This window comes from Bos taurus, chromosome 14, assembly GCF_002263795.3.
Source record: "Bos taurus isolate L1 Dominette 01449 registration number 42190680 breed Hereford chromosome 14, ARS-UCD2.0, whole genome shotgun sequence".
In the NCBI taxonomy this organism is placed as follows: Eukaryota; Metazoa; Chordata; class Mammalia; order Artiodactyla; family Bovidae; genus Bos; species Bos taurus.
The window spans coordinates 44,328,121-44,347,643 of record NC_037341.1 but is presented as its reverse complement, the minus strand read 5'-3'; the positions used below and the strand labels follow the sequence as shown (position 1 = coordinate 44,347,643).

Genomic DNA, 19,523 nt, shown 5'->3' with positions numbered 1-19,523 from the left:
TAAATTGTTAGTCGGTATCCCTCAAAGTCATTAGAAACTCCTCTGGTTTCAAAGTTATTGTTTCAGTTCTGATATAAAATATGAAAAAGACTCAAAGAGTGAGTCTAGCTGCAATTCAATAGAGCTAACTAAATTTTAACCTGCTAGAGAGGCAATACAGTTATTTCTATATACTCAAGATCTTTTTTAAGTGTTTCTGTTTTGTCAATGCTTGAACTCTATTTCTTTTCCTTTTTAAAAGTATGTGTCTTAAGCTAGATTCTTAACATTTCCTATCAGTATAAGTGACTCACCGACTTAATTTGGCAAAATGAGTTTAATTACTAGCATAAACATAAGGCTAAATGAAAAATTCAAAAATGAATGACAAGCTCACTATGAATAATAAAATCTGTTTCTGAACTTCAATGGCTATATCACTATTATCATTCATAGAATTATTGGAACTAAGAAAGACCAGTAGCTCTTAATACTTAAGGAGGGTGTGATAAGCTAAGTCACAAATGAAGCCCAAATGGGGTGGACTTTTAATTTCAGGTGTGGTCCTGACTTACTCTGAGATTTTAGGAAAGAGGCTTATCTATGGATTATCTTTTCCTATTTGTGAAATAAGGAAATGAAAAAATATAAAAGTAATATCTGTAGAAACAAGATTGCTAAGTAGGCATGAAATGAAAAAATGAATATTATAATTAATAAGTACTTATTTGTATATCATCATATCAACCATAAAGCATGTCATTAGTACTTAGAATTTTTTAAGATAATTCATGAAGCATGGTTTAAAATATGAAGACATAGGAAATGTGGACTTGACTTCCACAAGCACACAATCCAGCTGGGGAGACAGAATGCTCATACTAAAATGTGTTGATTACTTCACTGACCACCAATCAACTTGATCAGATTGGTGTGGACATGAAAATACTGCTATAATTGCTCTCTTCCTCATCTTGAGATGCTGTCATTTCTGCTCGATGATAATCAACACTATAAATAAGACAACATAAAAATATGTGTATTTTAATTACACAGGGTAATTCTGTGTTCTGATGCCAATTCCCTGACACCAACTGGGAGTCCTACAATTCAATTCAATTCTAATAATAACTGCAGTTAGCATCAGATACTATAAGCTAAAATGCAAAGTCCCTAACAGATTTCCCTTACATCAGATGCCAGCTGCAAGTGGGGTCTCCAGGCTACCTATACTCTGTCTGACTTGGCTACAAATTCAGAAGTTCCTACGATGCTACTTCAGATTCAGTAATTGGCTAGAATGACTCAGAGAACTTAGGAAAATATATTTAGGATTATCAGTTTAGTATCACCTTTTTAAGGTTCTGAGACTATTCTCATTGTATTTTGGTTAAAACCCCAAATAAGTGTAAAGTAGGACAGAACAACCAGGGTAAGGTATTCAATACAGTAACGTATAGGAACGTCTGTCCATGTGAGGTCAGGTGCATGACCCTCTGAGTCATCGATATTTGCATCAACCAGGAAGTTCCTCAAACCTTGCTGCCTTGAGTTTTTCTTTCTTTCTTTCTTTTTTTTTTTTTTTTATTGATGTTTCATTGCACAAACATGCCTGATTAAATCATTGGCCATTTATTGAGCTCAGTCTCCACCTCTTCTCTCTCCCCTCGCCAGGGTCAGGGAGTGGAGCTGAAAGTTCCAACTTCTAAGCACATGGTTGTTTTTTCTCCGTATCTTACTACCAGCAACTCCAGCATGGCCCAAAGAGGTTCATTATGTATATCATAAAGCACTCTTATCAATCAAGAAAGTCCAAGGGTTTTTGAAGTTCTGTGCTAGGAACAGGGAGAATTTGGAATTAGTGCCATGGGGATGATATAGACAGTAGGTATTATAGATGCCCACAGGAGTAGAGATATCTCCAGCAAGGGAGCCAGGATGATCAAGGTCAACTACATGGACATGTGGAGACATGTATTAGGCATTCAAGTATGGCTAGTATTTGAAAGACAAGAGGTTGGAAAGGAGAACTTGAGTAAACCACAACAGTAAAGAAATAAAGTACATATATTTTTAAAAACTCAAAACACATGTGAAGATTAAGCATTATGCTGGTAAATAACCAATGGGTCACTGAAGGAATCAAGGAAGAAATTTAAAAAAAAAATACATGGAGACAAATGAAATTGGAAACACAATGACTCAAAATCCACAGTAAACAGCAAAAGCAGTTCTATAAGGGAAAAGAGAAAGTGAAAGTCACTTGGTCAGATCTGACTCTTTGTGACCCTATGGATTATGCAGTCCATGGAACTCTCCAAGCCGGAAGACTAGAGTGGGTAGCCTTTCCCTTCTCCAGGAGATCTTCCCAACACAGGGATCGGACCCAGGTCTCCTGCATTGTGGGCAGATTCTTTAGAGCCACAAAGGAAGCCCAAGAATACTGGAATGAGTAGCCTATCCCTTCTCCAGCAGATCTTCCTGACCCAGGAATCAAACTGGGGTCTCCTGCATTGCAGGTGGATTCTTTAACAACTGAGCTATCAGTTTATAGCCAAAAAAGCTACCTCAGGAAAGAAGAAAAATCTCAAAAACAACCTAAGCTTACACCTAAAGGAACTAGAAAAAGAAGAACCTACAAAACTCAAACTTGGTATAAAGCAAAGAAATCATAAAGATCAGAGCAGAAAAAATGAAAATAAAGATTTTTAAAAGTAGTGCAAAAGATCAGTAAAATTAAGAGCTAGTTCTTTTAAAAGATAAACAAAATCAGTAAAACTTTAGCTAGATTCACCAAGAAAAAAAAAGAGAAAGCTCATATAAGTAAAATCAGAAATGAAGAAGTTAAACCCCAAACCACAGAAATACAAAGGATCATAAGAGATTATTATAGAATGAGCAACTTAGAAGAAATGGATAAATTCTTAAAAATGTACAATCACCCAAGATTGAATCAGAAAACTAGAAAATATAAACAGATTGATTAAATTGAGTCAACAATTTTTTTTAAAGTCCTAAAAAACTAAAGTCCAGAACCAGACAGCTTCAAAGGTGAATTCCACCAAACATTTAAGGAACTAATACCACCCTTCTCAAATCCCAAAAAACTGCAGAGGAAAGAACATTTTTGAACTTATTCTATGAGGTCAGTATCATTTTGGTGCCACAGTCAGTCAACAATACCACAAAGAAAAACGGAAAATTACAAGACAGTATCACTGATGAACATAGAGGCAAAAATCCTTAACAAGATACTAACAAACAAAATTTAAGAATACATTAAAAGAATCATACACCATGATTAAGTGGGATTTATTCCAGGGATACAAGAAGGGTTCAATTCCTCCAAATTAATCAGTGTGGTTTACCCATTAATAGATTGAAGAAAAAAAATCATATGATCATCTCAATAGATGCAGAAAAAGAGTCTGACAAAATTCAACATTCATTTATGACAAAAACTTCTAACAAAGTGGGTACTGAGAAATTATACTTCAACATAATAAAGGCCATATATGACAAACCTAGTCAACATTAAACTCAATGGTAGAAAGCTGAAAGCATTTCTCCTAAGATCAGGAAACAAAACAAATGTGCCCACTGTTGCCACTTTTATTCAATGACAATCAGATAAGAAAAAATAAAATAAAAAGAGTCCAAATTGGAAAGGAACAAGTAAAACCATCACTGTTTTCAGACTACAGTAAAGAAAGTCCTAAAGATACCACCAAAAAACTATTGCAAGATACAAAAGTAATATACAGAAATCTGTTGCATTTCTATACACTAACAGCTAACTGTACTCAGAGATTATAAGACATTGATGAAAGAAGTTGAAGACAAGAAAACAAATGGAAAGATGTTCATGGATTGGAAGAATTAATAGTTAAAACTATCATACTCCCTAAGGCAATCCACAGATTCAATGAAATCCTTATTTTAAAACTAGTGGCATTTCTCAGAACTAGAACAAATAATTCTAAAATCTGTGTGTGCTTAGTCGCTCAGTCATGTCCAACTCTCTGCGACCCTATAGACTGCCAGGCTCCTCTGTCTGTGGGGATTCTCCAGGCAAGAATACTGGAGTGGGTTGTCATGCCCTCCTCCAGGAGATCTTCCCAACCCAGTGATCAAACCCAGGTCTCCCACATTGCAGGCGAATTCCCCACCTTCTGAGCCACCAGGGCAGCCCCTAAAATTTGTGTGGAAACTCAAGATTTCAAATAGCCAAAGTGATCTTGAGAAAGAAGAGCAAAGTTGGAGGCATCAAGCTCCCTGATTTCAAATTATACTACAAAGTTACAGTAGTCAAAACAATATGATACTGGCACAAAAACAGATATATAGCTTAATGGAACAGAATAGAGAGCCCAGAAATTAAGCTACACTCTATGGATGGTTAATCCATGACAAAGGAGGTAAGGATTTACAGTGGGGAAGAGACTGACTTTTCAGTAATGATACTGGGAAAATTGGGCAGCTCATGCAAAAGAATGAAACCGGACCACTGTTCCACATCATGTACAAAAATAAACTCAAAATGGAGTAAAGATTTAAATGTAAGACTTGAACCCAAAAAATACCTAGGAAAAAAACATAGCCTTAGCCATACATTATCAAAAAAAAAAAAAGCCATAGCCAGTACATTATCAACATGGGTCTTATCGATATTTTGGGGGGATATGCCTCCTCAGGCAAGGAAAACAAAAGCAAAAATAAACAAATGGGACTACATCAAACTAAAAATTTTTTGCACAGCAAATGAAACTCTCAACAAAATGAAAAGACAGCCTAATGAATGGGATAGATATTTGCAAGTGATATATCTGATAGGGGATTAATATCCAAAATATACAAAGAACTCATAAAAATAAACACCAAGAAACACACACACACACACACAAACAGATTAAAAAATGAGCAGAGGACCTGAATAGACAATTATTAACATGACAACAAATAAAAAGTGTTTACAAGGATGTAGAGATAAAGGAACTCTTGTGCAACATTTGTGGGAATGCAAATTGATATGACTACTGTGAAAAACAATATGGAGTTTCCTGAAAAAATTTTACATAGAACTATCATATGGTCTGGCAGTTTCACTCTGAGTGTTTTTCCAAAAAGATTAAAAACATTAATTCAAAAAATATATGCACCCCTTTGTTCATTGCAGCATTATTTACAATTAGTCATGATAAGAAAGCAACCTAATTGTCCATTCATCAGTTCAGTTCAGTCGCTCAGTCGTGTCCAACTCTTTGCAACCCCATGAATCGCAGTATGCCAGGCCTCCCTGTCCATCACCAACTCAGACTCATGTCCATTGAGTCAGTGATGCCATCCAGCCACCTCATCCTCTGTCGTCCCCCTCCTGCCCCCAATCCCTCCCAGCATCAGGGTCTTTTCCAATGAGTCAACTCTTCACATGAAGTGGCCAAAGTATTAGAGTTTCTTCAGCTTTAGCATCAGTAGTTCCAGTGAACACCCAGGACTGATCTCCTTTAGGATGGATAGATGAATGGAAAAGAAGGAAAAGAAACAAAATATTAGCCATAAAAAAAAAAAAAACGAATCTTGCCATTTGTAACAACATGAATGGACCTGGAGAGTATTATGCTAAGTGAAATAAATCACACAGAGAAAGACAAATACCATATGATTTCACTTATATGGGAATCTAAAAAACAAAACAAGTGAATAAACATAACAACAGAAACAAACTCATAGATACAGAGAACAAACAGGCAGTTGCCAGAGGAGTGAGGGTAGAGGGATAAATGAAATAGGTGAGGGAGATTAAGAGGTATAAACATCCAGTTACAAAATAAATGATTCATGGGGATGAACTGTACAGCACTGGGAGCATAGTCAATAGTATTGTAACAACTTTATATGGCGATGTGGGAACTAGACACATCCTGGTGATTATTTTGTAATGCATAGAAATATACATATATTGAGAATGCTCAAACTACCGCACAATTGCACTCATCTCACACGCTAGTAAAGTAATGCTCAAAATTCTCCAAGCCAGGCTTCAGCAATATGTGAACCATGAACTTCCAGATGTTCAAGCTGGTTTTAGAAAAGGCAGAGGAACCAGAGATCAAATTGCCAACATCTGCTGGTTCATGGAAAAAGCAAGAGAGTTTCAGAAAAACGTCTATTTCTGCTTTATTGACTATGCCAAAGCCTTTGACTGTGTGGATCACAATAAACTGTGGAAAATTCTGAAAGAGATGGGAATACCAGACCACCTGACCTGCCTCTTGAGAACCTGTATGCAGGTCAGGAAGCAACAGTTAGAACTGGACATGGAACAACAGACTGGTTCCAAATAGGAAAAGGAGTTCGTCAAGGCTGTATATTGTCACTCTGTTTATTTAACTTATATGCAGAGTACATCATGAGAAACACTGGACTGGAAGAAACACAAGCTGGAATCAAGATAGCCGGGAGAAATATCAATAACCTCAGATATGCAGATGACACCACCCTTATGGCAGAAAGTGAAGAGGAACTCAAAAGCCTCTTGAAGAAAGTGAAAGTGAAGAGTGAAAAAGTTGGCTTAAAGCTCAACATTCAGAAAACGAAGATCATGGCATCCGGTCCCATCACTTCATGGGAAATAGATGGGGAAACAGTGGAAACAGTGTCAGACTTTATTTTTCTGGGATCCAAAATCACTACAGATGGTGACGGCAGCCATGAAATTAAAAGACACTTACTCCTTGGAAGGAAAGTTATGACCAACCTAGATAGCATATTCAAAAGCAGAGACATTACTTTGCCAAAAAAGGTTCGTCTAGTCAAGGCTATGGTTTTTCCTGTGGTCGTGTATGGATGTGAGAATTGGACTGTGAAGAAGGCTGAGTGCCGAAGAATTGATGCTTTTGAACTGTGGTGTTGGAGAAGACTCTTGAGAGTCCCTTGGACTGCAAAGAGATCCAACCCGTCCATTCTGAAGGAGATCAGCCCTGGGATTTCTTTGGAAGGAATGATGCTAAAGCTGAAACTCCAGTACTTTGGCCACCTCATGTGAAGAGTTGACTCATTGGAAAAGACTCTGATGCTGGGAGGGATTGGGGGCAGGAGGAGAAGGGAACGACAGAGGATGAGATGGCTGGATGGCATCACTGACTCGTTGGACGTGAGTCTCAGTGAACTCTGGGAGTTGGTGATGGACAGGGAGGCCTGGCGTGCTGCGATTCATGGGGTCGCAAAGAGTCGGACACGACTGAGCGACTGATCTGATCTGATCTGATAGAAATATTGAATCACTATGTTGTACACCTGGAATTAACATAGTGTTCTAGGTCAATTATATTACAAGTTTTTAAAAGAGGGGAAACAAATAGTTAAAATGGGAAAATTTTATCCCTGTAAAAGTCAAATTGAATATAATTGAATAATGCAAGGAATCAAAAAACTAAACAGGGAAACACACTAAAGCAATAAACCTCAAAGGATGTGAAGCAACGAAGAAGAGCAAACCAGTTTGACCAAAGCAGAAGAATCCGGGTGGGGTAAAATAAAAGATAAAGTAGGTTTTAATCACCATTGTATACCCAAGGCTCTTTTTATCAAGACGCCCAATCATGTATTTTCAGAACAAAATTCTAATTGCTAATATAGACAAAGCAAACCACTATCAAATTGCCTATAATTGGTTTTTTAAATCTAATAGGCTAGCATTTTCTGGGGAAAAGAAATCACTTTAGAATGGCATTGTAGTTGGTTGGATACTGAACATTCCTTGAATAAGTGATTTGGAGAAAGTTTGTCAAAGGAATATAAATGATATTTAAAATTGCTGTTACTGGCTCTACAAACCAAAATCATGTCTCTTGGGCTCAGCTGTCCATTGTATATATAAACAACACAGCCTGTACACTTTGTTTCTTTTCTAGCCAAGAGAAATTAGGCTCCCATGGCTTCAGACAGCTGTCATGTGTTTCCCGGACTGCTGCCACATGAGCGTCAGGCTCTGCAGATCATTACCAACACCAACATCTGGCTCTGCTGTCTTTCTTTCAAGCAGAGCTTAATTTTCTTCTGTTTCCAGAAACAGGAAATGCCATGTGCACTTCAGTGGAATTTGGGATTAAATATTTCTGAAACCAACTGCTGTTTTTACAAGATGTCTTGGAGTGATGGTTTATTTTATGGGTTTTGCCTCTGGGAATTCTTCCGTGTGAATTTCTGTGAAATCTCCAAGGTCTACTGTTGTATCGGGCTACGTGCTTGTGCTTTTTTCCATCCCTCAAAGAATACGATTGGATTCCACTAGGAGGGTGACCACCAACCGTACAAGTAACATCTCAAATTCTAAGAGCTTCAGTAGCTTGTTCAGAATAGTAGGTTTGGCCACCAAGTATGTGGAAACTTTGAGGGGCCCTCATTCTCCCTAGTCTTTCCTAACACCCCACTCTAGAAAGTGTTTTCCTCTTTGGGCATAAGGAAGGGAAGAGAGTTCAGCAGAAACTAAATGCTCCTTCTTCATGGGGGAGAAGGAACAGGTAAATAGCTGACTCTTTCCGAGAATAATAACAGCCACCTTAAACATTCTCATTTTGCAGATAAGTAAGCTTAGGCAGACTGAGGAAGAAATTCAAGTAAACAGCACATATCCCTCCAGTCCTAAATGGACTTCGTACTTCCAACTGGAGTGTGTGAGAATTACATTCTATGGAAGTGATGAAGACAGAACAAGTAAAAAGTGAACAAAGGAATCTCTGTCAGTATTATGAGTAACACATCCTCCCATTACTTTTAAAGCCACAAACCTTAAGCAGTGACATCAAGATAGAAATTTAAGGACTATGTAAGGTTAGGATGACAAAGGGTGATGGGAATAATCTGTAATATAAAGACATCTCCTTAAGGCACTCTCTGCTCTCACTTTTATAAGTACTGTCTCTTTTCCCACCATAATTTCTTTCTCCCATTAGAAAGATCTGGAAGTGTCAAGTCCTAAGCCCTGCCTTTTCCTTTGCAGTACGTGTGAGGCCACAGAGTAACATTAGCAGGCTTTGTCTTGATCTCCCCTGAAAGCCTTTTCTACAAGGTTTCCCTATTCTCAGAGGAGCCCTAAAGTCACTCCTAAGTCTTCTGTCAAAAAGGGAAAGCACTCTCTGATGAACCACAGTTAATCACTGCTTACATTAAAATGATAAAACAGGCATTAGGAGACATCTAGCTGCAGATTTTGACTCTAGGAGGGAAAAAAAGTTAATTCTAATATCTGGCATTCATTAGGAACTTACTATGGGCTTTCCAGGTGGCTCGGTGATAAAAAATCCGCCTGCCAATGAAGGAGATACAGGTTCAATCCCCAGGTCAGTAAGATCCCCTAGAGCAGGAAATGGCAACCCACTTTAGTGTGCTTGTCTGGAAAATTTCATGGACAGAGCAGCATGGAGGGCTACAGAGCGTGGAATCACAAAGAATCAGACATGACTGAGCACACATGCATGTGCTTAAAACTATTGTTACTCCATGTTAGGTAATCAAAGATGGTAGTCATGTGATTGTAGCTGACAGATAGGGATACCAGAAGCCAGGGCCAGCCAACTATGTGTGGTTCTAACTGTGCCCATGGCCTCTCCACTGGCTACCTTCTCCTTCTATTAGTGGGTAACATGTCTGGGAGAGAGGGGTAGGTAATTCTCAGACATTAAAATTTAAGGTACATTTCTGTAACAGTTCTTTAAAGTATTTATCCATTTGTAAGGGATTTATAACCTATTTAGTAGTCTCTGATCATTCTTTCCTATAGATTAAGACAAATGTGAGGCCCTTTACACTTTGACTAGATGTAAGCACTAAGCTGCAGGTCCAGTTTCAACTGCTATTTCTCTTTTTGGTCACAGGCCAATAGCTATCCCAAGTTTATCTCAGAAGCTACTGACAAACAATCTTTATCAGTCTCTGCTTCTCAGCCACCAAGACCATAGGCAGTCTTCCTCTTTGGCCCCTAAACTTCATTCTCCCCTGCCCCAGACCCCACTCTTATCACTGGGCCAGAACCTTCCCCCAGCACCTATTTCCTTTCAGGCTCGGAGTTGCCATTGAACACTGTATTAATTTATTGTAAAAAAACATTTTGGAGCTAGCCTGAAAATCAGGCTGCTCTAAGTTCTAAAGAATTTAGCACAAACAATTGAGAAGTAGCATTTGAAATTCAGGCACTTCTTAATTTTCCTATGTCAGGGAAAGAGGAATTTAGCTTTTCAATAGATTCCAAAAGTTGCTCAGGATAAAAAACAGAACAAAACAGAATGTTCACCTAACTATCCCCAGTCTCACCTCCTCCCACCCCCATATCCCACCAGGGATTCAGTTATGATTTCTAGGGAATTTACTAGCAGCTGCATGTGTTCAAACAAGACAAACTTGGTAATAAGCCATGTCCAGAAATCAAGCACAACTTGTATTAACCTTTTATGGCAACCTCATTCTTTCCAAGTGAAATCTAATTCTATGTTCCCATTTTTGTCTCAGCTTTGCCAGTCACCTGGACTCCCCACAGTTCTCTGAGCTGGACTGTAACTATGAAGCAGGCAGAAGGTAGAAGATTTTCATGTCAAAGAATCTCTTTGAGTGAGATGGATAAAGAAATGTAATTAACAAATACAAAAAACTGGGGGGCCAGAACCTCTCAGCACAATGATCAACCTGTGATTCTTAGCAGAAAGAATTGAATAAGAATCTATTCTAGGTACAGTTTCTTGAATGAGCAGAAAATAGGTTCAATGGAGTTGCTAGCATCTGTATAATTGAAATCCTTACCATTGGGACTTTTAGAGTCATTGAATGAAGAAATTCTAAGCCAAAGACCAGGCTTTGCTGACCCATAAGGAAATCAAATCTCAGAGGGGGGAAAAAAAAACATTGCTGCTATTCTTGCCAGACAACAACAGAAGCTAATGAGAAACAAGTTCTAAATCAGATACAATATTAAGACACAGTCAATATTAAAGCAATGTTATATATTTCATGTGTTTAATGCCAGTGATAGTGGCTCCAAATACAATGGCAGTGGGTCAAACTAATCAACTTTTTATAAAATTAAATCCTGGTTCTCAAAAAGTCAATATTCAAATGAATTCATACATTCTACAAATAAATAATTTGACTGGAGTTGCTAACACTTCAGAAAACAGAATCACAAGTTGGGACACCTCTCCTCAAAATCCCAACATGACTATTATGCTGACTTTTTTATGATATTTTTTTCTTTAAAATATTTTCTTATTAAAAACTGAACTAACAGAGTTCCACAATCAACTCCCTAATTTACAGAGAATTCTCTTTTAATTAGGGTGTTCATTTATTAATTTTTTCATAATCACAGAGAGGAGTAGCTCTAATTGAAGTAAAGATGTTACATTGTCTTTACATTGGGAGTAAAATGGACTGGAATGGGTGAATTTAACTCAGATGACCATTAGATCTACTACTGTGGACAAGAATCCCTTAGAAGAAATGGAGTAGCCATCATAGTCAACAAGAGTCCAAAATGCAGTACTTGGATGCAATCTCAAAAACAACAGAATGATCTCTGTTCATTTCCAAGGCAAACCACTCAATATCGCAGTAATACAAATCTATGTCCCTACCAGTAATGCTGAAGAAGCTGAAGTTGAATGGTTCTATGAAGACCTACAAGACCTTCTAGAACTAACACTCAAAAAAGATGTCCTTTTCATTATAGGGGACTGGAATGCAAAAATAGGAAGTCAAGAGATACCTGGAATAGCATGCAAATTTGGCCTTGGAGTACAAAACAAGCAGGTCAAAGGCTAACAGAGTTTTGGCAAGAGAACTCACTGGTCATGGCAAACACTCTCTTCTGACAACACAAGAGAATACTCTACACATGGACATCACCAGATGGTCAATACCAAAATCAGATTGATTATATTATTTGCAGCCAAAGATGGAGAAGCTCTATACAGTCAGCAAAAAGAAGACCAGGAGCTGACTGTGGCTCAGATCATGAACTTCTTATTGCCAAAATCAGACCTAAATTGAAGAAAGTAGGGAAAACCACTAAACCATTCAGGTATGACCTAAATCAAATCCCTTATGATTATACAGTGGAAGTAACAAATAGATTCAAGGGATTAGATCTGATAGAGTGCCTGAAGAACTATGGACGGATGTTCGTGACATTGTACAGGAGGCAGTGATCAAGACCATACCCAAGAAAAAGAAATGCAAAAAGGCAAAATGGTTGTCTGAGGAGGTCTTACAAATAGCTGAGAAAAGACAAGAAGAGAAAGGCAAAGGAGAAAAGGAAAGCTATACCCATTTGAATGCAGAGTTCCAAAGAAAGCAAGGAGAGATAAGAAAGCCTTCCTCAGTGATCAATGCAAAGAAATAGAGGGAAACAATAGAATGGGAAAGACTAGAGATCTCTTCAAGAAAATTAGAGATACCAAGGGTACATTTCATGCAAAGATGGGCACAATAAAGGACAGAAAAGGTACGGACCTAACAGAAGCAGAAGATATTAAGAAGAGACAGAATACAAGAAGGCAAGAATACACAGAAGAACTATACAAAAAACATCTTCGTGACCCAGATAACCATGATGGTGTGCTCACTCACCTAGAGCCAGACATCCTGGAATGCAAAGTCAAGTGGGCCTTAGGAAGCAAAGCTAGTGAAGGTGATGGAATTCCACTTGAGCTACTTCAAATCCTGAAAGATGATGCTGAGAAAGGGCCACACTCAATATGCCATCAAATTTCAAGAACTCAGCAGTGGCCACAGGACTGGAAAAGGTCAGTTTTCATTCCAATCCCAAAGAAAGGCAATGCCAAAGAATGTTCAAACTATTGCACAATTGCACTCATCTCACATGCTAGCAAAGTAATGCTCAAAATTCTCCAAGCCAGGCTTCAACAGTACATGAACCGTGAACTTCCACATGTTCAAGCTGGATTTAGAAAAGGCAGAGGAGCCAGAGATCAAATTGCCAACATCTGTTGGATCATAGAAAAAGCAAGAGAGTTCCAGAAAAACATCTATTTCTGCTTTATTGACTATGCCAAAGCCTTTGACTGTGTGGATCACCACAAAACTGTGGAAAATTCTTAAAGAGATGGGAATACCAGACCACCTGACCTGCAATGGCACCCCACTCCAGTGCTCTTTCCTGGAGAATCCCATGGACAGAGGAGCCTGGTGGGCTGCTGTCCATGGGGTTGCAAAAAGTCGGACACGACTGAGCGACTTCACTTTCACTTTTCACTTTCATGCATTGGAGAAGGAAATGGCAACCCACTCCAGTGTTCTTGCCTGGAGAATCCCAGGGACAGAGGAGGTTGGTGGGCTGCCACCTATGGGGTCGCACAGAGTCGGATACGACTGAAGCGACTTAGCAGCAGCAGCAGCAGACCTGCCTCTTAAGAAATCTGTATGCAGGTCAAGAAGCAATAGTTAGAACTCAACACGGAACAAGACTGGTTTCAAATTAGGAAAGGAGTACGTCAAGGCTGTATATTGTCACCCTGCTTATCTGCTTATTTAACTTATATGCAGAGTACATCATGAGAAATGCTGGGCTGGATGAAGCACAAGCTGGGATCAAGATTGCTAGGAAAAATATCAATAACCTCAGATATGCAGATGATACCACCTTTAGAGCAGAAAGCGAAGAAGAACTAAAAAGCCTCTTGATGAAAGTGAAAGAGGAGAGTGAAAAACTTGGCTTAAAATTCAACATTCAGAAAACTGAGATCATGGCATCTGGTCCCAGCAATCTACTTCATGGCAAGTAGATGGGGAAAAGTGTAAACAGTGGCAGACTTTATTTTGGGGGGCTCCAAAATCACTGCAGATGGTGACTGCAGCCATGAAATTAAGACACTCCTTGGAAGAAAAGCTATGAACAACCTTGACAGCATATTAAAAAGCAGAGACATTACCAACAAAGTTTTGTCCAGTCAAAGCTATGGTTTTTCCAGTAGTCATGTATGGATGTGAGAGTTGGACTATAAAGAAAGCTGAGCGCCAAAGAATTGATGCTTTTGAACTGTAGTGTTGAAGAACACTCTTGAGAGTCCCTTGGGCTGCAGAGACCCAACCAGTCCATCCTAAAGGAAATCAGTCCTGAATATTCATTGGAAGGACTGATGCTGAAGCTGAAACTCCAATACTTTGGCCACCTGATGCAAAGAACTGACTCATTGGAAAAGACCCTGATGCTGGGAAAGATTGAAGGCCAGAGGAGAAGGGGACAAAAGAGGATAAGATGGTAGGATGGGATCACCAATTTAGGACATGAATTTGAGCAAGCTCCAGGAGTTGGCGAAGGACAGGGAAGCCTAGTGTGCTGCAGTCCACGGGGTCAGGATTGGTTGAACATGACTGAGTGACTGAACTGAACTGAACTGAAAGACAAGGGTGGGTCGGACGTAGTTTACAATACAGCATTCTGAAGCAAACTTCTGGGTTGGTAGACTGTGTATAAATATCCCACCCTCTGTCCATGGAATTCTCCAGGCAAGAATACTGGAGTTGGTTGCCATTCCCTTCTCCAGGGGAACTTCCTGACCCAGGGATCCAACCCTGGTCTCTCACTTTGCAGGCAGATTCTTTACCATCTGAGCCACCAGGGAAGCCCAAATATCATGCACTTTCTTCCAAAACTTTACTCTACATTGGAAATATAGTCCAGAACAGTTACTACAAGAATTGTTCCTGACACTTCTGGTTCTATATCAAGGAATGATTCTGTAATATCTTTGGTTCTAACTTACTGATGGAAAATCAGTAAAAATTTGGAAATGAAAAACAATATTCAGGAGGTCATTTAGTGACAGGAGAACAGAGAAGAAGGACCGAGGCCTGAGACTGGCTCTTGCCTGGATTTTGTCTAAATCACTTAGTTTCTTTAGTGAAGTCGCTCAGTTGTGTTGGTCTCTGCGACCCCATGAACTGTAGCCTTCCAGGCTCCTCCATCCATGGGATTTTCCAGGCAAGAGTACTGGAGTGGGTTGCCATTTCCTTCCCCAGGAGATCTTCCCAACCCAGGGTTAGCCCTGGATAAAATGAGGATGGTAATCATGCTTGTCACCAGAAAACATGAGTGTTGCTTTTTGAAGCTCTCAGTGAAGCCTGCACTATGCAACTGTAATGTCCTAAAACTGAGATGATCTTGAGTGAGTGTGTTAGTCACTCACTCATGTCCAACTCTTTCAATCCCATGAACTGTAGGCCACCAGGCTCCTCTGTCTATGGGATTCTCCAGGCAAGAATACTGGAATGGGTTGTCATTTCCTTCTCCAGGGCATCTTCCTGACCCAGGAATCAAACCAGGGTCTCCTGCACTGCAGACAGATTCTTTACCATTTAAGCCACAGGGGAACTCAAAGTCAATTGGGGGTGGCTGGGAGGGATGGAGGCTCAAGGGGTGGGGCGGGGTGATATTCTTTTCAAGTCCATGGACTGTAGCTCGCCAGGCTCCTCTGTCCATGAAATTTTCCAGGTAAGACTACTGGAGTGGGTTGCCATGCCCTTCTCCAGAGGATCTTTCTGAACCAAGAATTGAACCCAGGTCTCTTGCATTGCAGGTGGATTCTTCACCATCTGAGCCACCAGGGAAGCCCTTGAGATGCTGTTAGGACAACATTTTGCATCCCAATTTGTGCAGCTGCCAAACTGGGGTGAAGATGCAGAATGGATTTCTTCTCTCCAAAAATGAAAGATTTGCTAACTCAGAACTTAGGCACAACCTTAATCAGATGTGAATAATAAACAGAAACCTTCTTCCTTGTAAGAGCTTACTCGTTTTTCTTAGAGTTATAGAAGCTGCATCTAACACACAGATCTGTAGTCTCATTCAAGTTCCACTGTGTGAGCAAGGCAATTTTTTTAAATTAGTAAAATGAGCATAAATCTTTTTTTTTGTATTCAATTTATAAGACCATTGTGAGATTTCAGTGAGGTAATGTACATGACTCGTCATACATTCAAATGTTCTGGAACACTGAGTTTCACCTGATGGTACCAATCAGGAGGCCAAGTCTGGTCCTTGGTCCAGGAGACCAAGTCTTCTCCAAGTCACTTTTCCAGGACCTAGGTTGAGTCCAAGGTTTCTTTCTTCCCAAGCATCCCTCCCTCTATGTGCACTATGAAACAGGCCATCTAACATTTCTTACTCCATCACTTTGCTCTCTACACCCACACCTCCTCTCCTAATCAACCTTCTTCCCAGGCCAGATTTAAGCCTCCTTTAATGATATGTGTAGGCTCCCCAGGTGGCGCAGTTGATAAAGATCCCATCTGCCAATGCAGGAAACACATGAGATGTGGGTCCGATCCCTGGGTCAGGAAGATCCCCTGGAGTATGAAATGGCAACCCACTCCAGTATTCTTGCCTGGTAAATTCTATGTCCATGGCGTTGCAAATAGTCAGACACACATATACTCACACACACACACACAAATGATATGTGTAAGGAATACAGCATGTGTGTTATGTATGTAATGCGATTTATGTATTTTTCCTAAGTAATGCATAATAATTACAGAAAATTTGGAATAATCATATAAAGCTCCAGTGGGCTTGGAGCTGAACTTGGACTTGGGAGTCAGACTTGGGCTTGGATGTCCTGAGTTCAACACCAGGCTTGGTGCTTCCCACTTCAAAGGTCTATTCCCAACTCCTAATTGCTGGTCTAATAATCTGAAGTGAAGTGAAGTCACTCAGTCTGTCGGACTCTTTGCAACCCCATGGACTGTAGCCTACCGGGCTTCTCAGTCCATGGGATTTTTCAGGCAAGAGTACTGGAGTGGGTTGCCATTTCCTTCTTCAGGGGATCTTCCCGACCCAGGGGTCGAACCCGGGTCTCCCACATTGTAGGCAGATGCTTTACCCTCTATCGGACTCATCAGAGTGCTCCTTAGGAATGAAATTCCAGGGTCCCACCTTTGCCCAGGGCTGAGCCATAACCACTGAAGATAAGGCCTGGAGATATTTTCAGATAGCTACAAAAGTGATTCTCATGCAGAAGGAAAACTCTGCTCTAGATTCTAGACCACACTTGAGTAGTAAAGATGGGGTGGTCCAGACTGACATCAATAGTGCTTGTTAGAAATGTAGAACCTTCCCACAGTGCCCAAACTCACTGAATACGAACCTGCATTTTAAGAAAATCTCCAGAAGATTCTATCACACATTAAAAGTTTAAGAAGCTCTAATGTACCTTGATCTCAACTGGGAAGCTTTACAGCCTAATGATAGCTGGGCCCCATCCAGAGATTCTCATGTACGTTCTATTCTGGATTCTGGGGTGCGGTCAGGGCAAAAGGGCTCCTATTCGCTCAGTAAGTTATTTTAATGTACAGCCAAGGTACATTGTCCCCTCAATCCCAGCTCTTTAAGGTTAGACCATAACATGAGTTAAACTGACTTTTGTAGGTTTGCCCAGAGCCCTAAAGGATCACTTAGAGTAAAGAGTAGTTTTAAAGGGACAATGGACTCTGGAGCAAACAAGTTCAAACACAACAGCTTTAGGTTCACAGAACCCCAGGCTGCAGACTTTCTGTACCTTCCCGCGGCGTAGCTGGGCATCTAGCTCCCACCCGGCCCCGCCCGGCTCAACCCCTCCCCGCCCCTTCTCGTCCCTCCCAACCCTCCCCGTCCCGCCCCCCCGTGACGTGCCGCAGCCAGCCGGGCTCATGCGCAGTGGCACCCCGCGCCCCGCACGGCTGCACCGCCTCGGAGCTTGTCATTCTCCGCGGCGCGGCTGCGAGTGCAAACTGAGGTGCCTGCTCGCCGGCTCGCTTCCCGCCGCGCCCGCGATGTGACAGACCCCTTGGGAGCGGGCTGGCGGCTCTCCCGGCAGCAGCGACTCGGCTTTTCCCCGGCCGCCTTTCTTGTAGAGCCGCGATTCCCTCGGAGCCAGAGACACGCACCAGGGGCTCGGAGCGCTGCACTCCAGGGCGGGCGGCTGCGGCAGCGCTCGGGACCACGCGGACCCGTGTAGCTTTCGTTGTCGCCGCTGCCGCCAGGCGGTGCGCCCCAGCGAGTGCCGGGCTCCGGGCACCGCGGAGCCGAGGCGGCTGGTGCAGAACGGCAGCGCCTCGCCCCGCACCCGCCGCAGCCGCCGGGGCAGTGCGGGGCCAGCGGGGCTCTGCGCAGCCGGAGCGGGGTCCCCCTTGAAGGCTCCCTGTCGCCTGCATCCCAGTAAGTTGACTGTAGTTTCTAAAGTTGGAGGGTGGCGCCGCGGGAAGGGGAGGTTTGTTTTTATTATCTTCACGTCGTGGGAAGCACCTTTTGTTAGCGGGGCTCCAGCTTGAGGAGTTGAGAAAGCAAAGCCGCGGACAGGGTACGCGGGGAGAGGCAGCCGTCCCTGGCGGGCTGGCTCCAGTCTCTGCTGAACGTGCCAGTTGGAAATGTGCTGTGAGAGGACAGGTGCTCCGAGGGCATTTCGCCTGCTGCTGATTGCTTGTTCCGAGCTCCTTGACTCTGTGTGTGTGTGTGTGTGTGTGTGTGCGCGCGCGCGCGCCCGCACAGGAGGTAGGGGGTTCTTGTCACCTCCGTCCCAGGTCCTCAGGGGAGTGACTCCAGTAATATTCCTGGATGCCCTAGGTCTTCAGGGATGGAGGCTAAATCATTCCTTCTCTGGCCTCCAGGCTTCCCGCGCATCCCACTTTCCCTCTAGGCAGAAGTTCCCAGTTTTCCCTAATTAGAGCCCAATCCTTTAGGGGAAAACAACTTAATATGTCAACCTACAGTTTTGTGCTATAAGGCAAATAAAATGAGAAATCCGCTCAGTGTTACATGATTCCATTTATGTGAAGAATGTGAGCAAATCTCAAAGCAGTCGTGTTCAGATGATGACACTTGGGTTTCACCCTGACTGCCCTACACCTCTTATGTAAGCCTCCCGGCCGGATAAGTGTGTCTCTCTGCAGTGGCTGCAGCTGTGATTCTCCGTTCCATTTGTTTAAGGTCCAGCTTGAACGTATTTAATGAAAATGCTGACATGATATAGCGCCCTGCAGTCTGAAACAGAGTGCACTCTTCAGATTGGAGTGTCTTCTCCTAATAGGGTGCATGCAAGGAAAAACCCAGTGTATTTTTCAAGGCAGCTCCAGGAATTAGACACATAAATCATGTTTTAAAATAGCATGCATTGTACAGGGAGCTTGCAGAGGACCCCTTTGAACACATCCCCTTTGTTTTAGAAAAAGTGGAGATTGTTCATGCCAGACAATTGTTGAGTCTGAAAGTTAAGTGTACTGTTAGGCTTAATTATCTTAATAAACAAAGAGCATGATTTATAGGTAGATGCCCTGTCCTACTTTGAAGGATAGAATTCCAGAATTCTTTAACCTTTCTCTCTCATCTGTTCCCCCAGAGATTCCTCTTAAGCAGAGAAATAGATTATCATCATTGATGTTTAATATTTGAGTTAATTAAATTTGTAAAAGGATAGTTTGAAATACCATACAGTACTGCTATGACTGTGAAGACATGAATATTAGAGATAAGGAGAATATTCAGATTTTTTTGGTATGGA

The 19,523-nt window shown here is 41.4% G+C and overlaps 1 protein-coding gene across 5 annotated transcripts in view; it reads left to right on the top strand.

Annotated features, from left to right (window-relative positions):
- Positions 1-17,728: 17,728 nt before the first annotated feature.
- The window catches only part of PAG1 (phosphoprotein membrane anchor with glycosphingolipid microdomains 1), a 160,033-nt gene continuing 158,238 nt past the window's right edge, over positions 17,729-19,523 (top strand). For all 5 annotated transcript variants that reach the window (XR_009490510.1, XM_025001862.2, XM_025001861.2 and 2 more), the window contains exon 1: positions 17,729-18,184. The gene's annotated coding sequence lies outside the window, so the exon portion shown is untranslated. The remainder of the gene's footprint in view (positions 18,185-19,523) is intronic.